The sequence below is a fragment of the Staurois parvus genome, unplaced genomic scaffold (genome assembly GCF_062004578.1).
Source record: "Staurois parvus isolate SC_StPar_1 unplaced genomic scaffold, SC_StPar_1.0 ptg000231l, whole genome shotgun sequence".
Lineage (NCBI taxonomy): Eukaryota > Metazoa > Chordata > Amphibia > Anura > Ranidae > Staurois > Staurois parvus.
Window position 1 is genome coordinate 2,235,569 of NW_028318027.1, and position 6,673 is coordinate 2,242,241.

Genomic DNA, 6,673 nt, shown 5'->3' on the forward strand with positions numbered 1-6,673 from the left:
ACTGGACGCCCTTATCGGTAGGAATTGGCCAATCGAGAATTGCTGAGACTTTTTGGGGATCCATCGCACCCCCACGGTGGAGATGATCAAACCCAGAAAGGAGATACTGCGTTGTTCGAAGCTGCATTTGTCAGCCTTGACGTACAGGCTGTGCAGGCGTAGGCGTTCCAGGACCCTTGTCACATGACCCCTATGACCCTCCAGTGAGGGTGAGAAAATCAATATGTTGTCCAGGTACACAATGACTAAAATGTCAAGGTAGTCTCTGAATATGTCATTGACAAAATGTTGGAAAGTGGCCGGGGCATTGCAGAGTCCGAAAGGCATGACCAAGTATTCGTAGTGGCCAAAACGAGTGCGAAATGCCGTCTTCCACTCCCCTCTCCCTTATGCGAACCAGATTATATGCCCCCCTCAGGTCTAACTTGGGAAAGCAGGCTGCGGACTTTAAACTTTGAAAAAGCTCTGGGACCAGAGGCAAGGGATAGCGATTCTTAATCATGATTCTATTCAATTCGTGGTAGTCGACACAAGGTCTTAGGGATTTATCTTTCTTTTCCATGAAGAAAATTCCTGCCCCTGCTGGTGAGGTGGAAGGGCGGATGAACCCCTTTTGAAGATTCTCATCAATATACTTTTTGAGAACCCCCAACTCCAATTCAGACAGGGGGAAGATTTAGCCGAAAGGAATTTCTGAACCGGGTAACAGATCAATGGGACAGTCGTATGGGTGGTGGGGAGGCAAAATGTCCGCACCACGCTTGCTAAAGACATCCAGGTAGCCATGGTAGGCTGCCGGAATGACTTGTCTTAGACTGGGGTCTTCTTCTGAGCACAGGAGGATCTAGGGGGTTCCGGAGCATGACAGTGTTCCTAACAATATGTTGAAAGGAACCTTATTGACCCGGTCTCCCAGTCGACTTTGGGGATGTGGGCCTGTAGCCATGGAAGCCCCAAGATAACTGGGAAAAGGGGTGACGCGATGGCGTCAAAACGTAAAAGTTCCCGGTGTTGACCTGCTATGGTGGTAAGGATAGGAGGGGTTTCCTGATCAACTACCCCTGATCTAATCTGGGAACCATCAGCTAGAAATTAAGACCCCACGTTCTGAGCTGTAGAGGAATTTCCTGCTGTTGTGCGAAGTCAAGATCCAAAAAACTGCATGCCCCTGAGTCAATTATAGCCGTCGTTTCCACGGTTCTTCCTGGGAGCTGGAAGAGGGGTACAGCTAAGTAACTGGACTGACTAGTATTCCCAATAGAACAAGAATTAAATAAAGAGGTCGACTTGCGCGCCTTCAGAGGACAGGACCGTACCATGTGACCGGCTTCTCCACAGTAAGATTTTTTTTTTTTATAGTCTTCGTTGGCGTTCCTCGGGAGACACGGCATGCCGAGCCAGACCCAACTGCATGGGCTCCTGGGTGTCCACAGGAACAGGAGATCGGTTATCTTGAAACAGGCTGACCTGCCCCTCTGACCGGGGCCCATGTCATTCCCTGACCCTGGCCAGACCTCCCGAACCTGCGTTCCTGCAACCTGTGATCGATCTGGATTGCCAGGCCGATCAGATCTTCCACGGACTCTGGTAGGCCCACTCGGGCCAATTCGTCTTTCAGGGCCTCCGAGAGTCCGACCCATAATTGGTAACGCAGAGCAGCGTCATTCCAGTGTGTCCCCCATCACCGCCTTAATTTGGAAGCATATTGCGGTACAAAGCAGCAGGCAAAGAATGGTCGGGTCACATGCCAGGTCAATAACAGGAAATCAGATCTAAAGGGGAACATCCAGGAGCGAAGTTAGACAAGCCAGAGGTCAGGACAGGGAGAAGGCAGCAGAGGTAAAAACACTCCGGGTAGTAGTACTCAAACACAGGTAACAGGAATCGTAGACCATTTGGCAACAAGTGACAGCACAGGGCGATTTAAATACCGCACCCTGTGCTGTCATTGGTGCCAAGCGTGCACTAGCGCACGCGCAAAGTTTGCCGTAGCGGGCCGGGTCCTAGCGCCCGCATCCCCTCCTGAGATGGCCTAATGCGCATGTTCCGGGACCAGCGCCGTGGCGATCCCTGACAGCTTGTTGGGATCTGGTTTTGCGCCATAGTTGCTCCAGCGCACGACTGCATCGTTTGAGATTTTTGGTATGGTCAGTTTGCCAGGGTTGTAGCGGTGGGGGTCTGATGCTTCTTGTTGGGGGTGTTAGCGAGTCTAGGGTGGCTGATAGCGAGTTGTTATAAACAGTAGTGGCCAGGGCAGGACAGGGGAAGGATACTGTTGTAAAGTTGGTCAGCTGCAGAGTGGAAGGGGCAGGGTTCAAGTTGCGGAGGATTCTGCTGGTGATAGTTTGATGTTTGGAGGGATAGGTGTTTGAGGACAAGGAGATGGAGAAGATAATGAGGTTGTGATCAGAGAGAGCAAAGGGGGTGTTTGTGAGGTTGTGGGGAGTGCAAATGAGAGGACAAGGTCCAGGGTGTTCCTGTCGGAGTGGGTGGTGGACTGTATACACTGTGCGAATGCAGAAGAAGAGGTTAAGTGGATGAGTTGGGATGTTGAAGTCTCCAAGGATGATCTAATTTAGGATGTGAAGTCAATGACCTGCTGATCTCTTAGCCATCACATACTATGGTACACTTGAACACCGGCTTACAGAGCCATTCACACGCACGGTTCATTTTAAGCTAGCTAACGCTGAGTTTCAATGTGGCTTTGGGGAGTCGGAAATATTAAAGAATACAGATGTCTGTTATGAGCGAAATTTTTAATTATATTCTACAATATTCCCCTAAATATAATGTATTCTATACATTCATGGCCCAACTACACATGCTCTGAATCAGTTGTTCCAGATGCACCACTTTCCATAACCAGGTCCATTAAGCCAGAGAATTCTCTGCCTACAAATACCTGACCTGATTTCTTCACCGTTCATTAGTTTCTTGATCCATTTGTAAAATAGCTTCATTCTAATCACAATACAGATTTGAAATAAAATCATAATAAAAATTAATGGATGTAGTAATATATTTCCAGGAGCTGCTGTTACTGAGGTTTTTCCCCCCACATTGATACAGTATTTTTAAACTTTGACCACCATGATGACCTGAAAATTCAGACCAATGTTTTATCTCTAGTAGATTTCCCTGTTCATGCTTGAATATAATTTCTGCTTTCTGAAGTTATTCAGGCAAAACATTTATCCCTTATCGTTTTGTATGTCTGCCCATTCTTTCCATGGAAACTCCTCTACTTGAGATATTATATTGTATCGGTGGAACACTTACATTTTTCATAAACATATTAGTTAAATTTACTCTAATCCCATTTCTCCTGATTCCTGTAAGATCTCCTTCTATACAATACAAGGCCTCACTCAGGATATCTGTGTGCAGGATGGGAAGAAAGCTTTCAGTGTCTCATGACTTGAAAACAGACCTTCCTTTTACCTACAAGAGTGACTAAGTCAAATGAAGTCACTTTATCTATTCTTGCTGTACATAATGAATGATGGAACCAAGAATGAAAAATACCTTTTTGTCCTGTTTAGGCAAACAAATTACTTTTGGATAGGAAATGTAAACACATCTAGTTCTAGATCAGATCTATTGGTATCCAAAGCAAAGTCTGCAAACTAAAGACTGCCAGTTAGTAATAGTCAGTTATAGGATCAGCTACAGACTGTAATTGGAACTAATATTTGTTGTTTCCCAGGTTATTACCCATAAATCTGTATGGGGTTTTTTTTTTTTGCAAATACATATTAATTGGGTAAACGTTGCAAAACACTTGGGCGTTCCACTTTGGAATGCTTGTGCAATTATTTTAAAATTGGTAGAATACTCTCTAGACATGTCCTGGCTATGTGGGAATGTTCTCTGTCCATTAAATTTAAAGTAACATCTTGTAAATGGAACACAGATGGTCCTATAACCGTAGCTTTCTTAAAATTTTCTAATATTTGATTTAAATTTCTTTGAACTTTATTTTTACTTCCTACTAAGCCTGCTGTTTCCTAATCAATGTCGTCTATCAATGTATTAAAATCCATACTATTGGTAATACTTCCAATAGTACTAACTCCTCCTAGAATTCCTTCTACGATACCTCACTTATTCCTGTTTTTTAATATTGGTTCCAAACCATTTATCCATACCCAATTCCATATTAAATATTCTTGACATTTTTGTAAATGTTTTGGATTCTATACTAGCTTGTATTCCAATAGTTACTATGAAAAAAATAGTTGCATACAAGTAGCTCCATAACCTATACAAGTCTACTGCTGTCAGTGTCACTATCTTGGAAAATTTCTGGATAAAAGCAAGTCTTTTGTAGGGTCTTAGACTTGTTCTCCGCTGGGCTGGAAAAAGTCATACATTTTTATAAATAATGTCAATGAGAGAGTCCTGTGATCACAAATGTTCTCCCTTTTTTTTTTTTTTTAATTGTTTATACTTTCTTTCTGTTCTGATATCAATATTTCTTCTTTGCGTTTGATGTTTCTCCATGTTTGTGCCAAAGTAATAATACTGCATTTCTTTGCCAGAAATGGCATCTAAAACAAAACCGTTTACATTATCCTGGTATATTATTATTTTTTTTTAACAAATGTTAATTATGGGACAATAGTTTTATGAATTTGGAACACTATGTGAAGCAACATTTCTTTTCACAGAGAACTTCTATATATCAAAGTACTGTCCTTGTCCTGTCTAAGATGACCTAAACTACAAAAGTGTGAAATCTAGGTATGACGGGACGCAACATCTATTTGGACATGACTCAAAACTGTTTTTGCAAACAGGTTTTGTATCACCCCAGAGATGACAATGGACTATGTCTTCTCTATAAAAATTAGAAATATGCGTAACTGTTTTCTGTGCTGGTGTCATTCTGGTGTTGGACTGTTCTGAAGTAATACTGACTGGTTCCACACCACCTTCAGTTCTTGTGCTAAAAATGTGAGGTAAAGACTTTTCTGATACAGCCACACAAACATGTCGGTATGTGGGTTGTGGGTTTTTGTTTTTCCTGAAAATGTCTTCCTGTTATCTCTCAATGTGTTTGGCTGACATAGAGTACCTTTCATTACATTTTCTGAAATTGTATTTCTCACAAATTCCTCCTTGATGAGCAGTCAGTCTGCAATATAATCCTGTTTGACTTCACTAAGCTCTGATGCTTTGATTGCATAATAAACACTTAGCAGTTGTTGTACATTTGACACAAGGTTTTTCCAATGATCACTCTGGAGAAGTAGCAAATTATTTTTTCATTCCCTTTTTAATTGAGACAGTTACTGAAATTGCATTCAGATACATGAGTTTTCAAAAAAAAGGGGCTTCAGAACAAACCTATTGTATCTAATGCTGGAGCCTTCTGCAAATCTTTTTTTTTTTTTTTTTTTTTTCCCTCAAGAGTTCTAAAACCTTATTTGGACAATTTTGGTCAACTATATTATCTTTACTCCTCAAAAGATTAAATGGTTTAACTTTCTTAGCAAAACTCATGTATTAACTCTTTGCACTCTTTTTTTTATTCAAAAATTGCTGCAATGCTTTGAGTTGTTGGAATGGAAGTGATGGAGCTGACTGTTTATTACAATTGTCTCTTTCCTTGACTAATCTGCATGTGAAGGTTTTTCAACAGTTGAACTTTCTGTGTTTACTTTTGGGCCTTAAACAACGCAGACAAAAGAGCAATATGTTCATCGATGTTCTGCATACTCAGCATAATCCTATCTACATGCTGAAAAATACATTGACTTTGATAGTATTTTCGCTATAGACTCATGGACTACACCATCACTGATATCTAGGCCAGCTATTAATCGAGTGAATGTATAGGTCTTTCTGGAACTTGAAAGCTAGCTTGTACTGACAACTGTTAGCTAAGGGGATGGAAGAATGGCTGTTAGCAACTTCCAGTACTGAGAACACTTTGGCCTCGGCATCCAAATGTAACTTCATATTAGAATGATTGGGAACAACTGCTTTTTATTTGTAATATATATTCAGTGTCCTGAAGTCAATGGACAATATGAATTGTCAGCTTTTTTGATAGGCCAAATACAGTTATTTGCTGCTCACTGTGCTTTCTTTAAAATGCCAAATTGTACGAACTCTTGAATAATGGCAGAAAGCGGTCCAGTTGATTCTAGTGGTAACTCATACTGACTAAGAGGTATTGGTGCTTTTCCCTCCAATATTCAATTCTGTATTTTGAAAGTTCCTATGTCATTTGTAAACTTTGAGCACAAACTTGGAAAACTTTGTACCACTTCCTTTTTAAAGCACAATTACCATCCGTATCAGGCCATTTTTGCGTTGTAGACTTATTAGTCATGGAAACATTACTGTATACAGAGGGATCAATTAACACTATTGATTACATCAATGCCAAGAATATTCTCTGCACCGTGACAAAACCAGATGTCAGTGTTGTCACTAGCCCAGGTACTTCTAGTGTTACATTAGACACCCGTCTAGCAGTGGAATGACCTGTAATAAACCCTTTATATTACACATGGGTGAGTTAGGTTTCACAGGTATGATTTCTCTGGTTAGACTGATCTCAGATCCACTATCAACCAAAAATGTCATCTTTTTACCATTTAGTAAACCTTGTACATATGGTCTTCCAATGTCATCCAATACAATTGGAGCAACATATTCC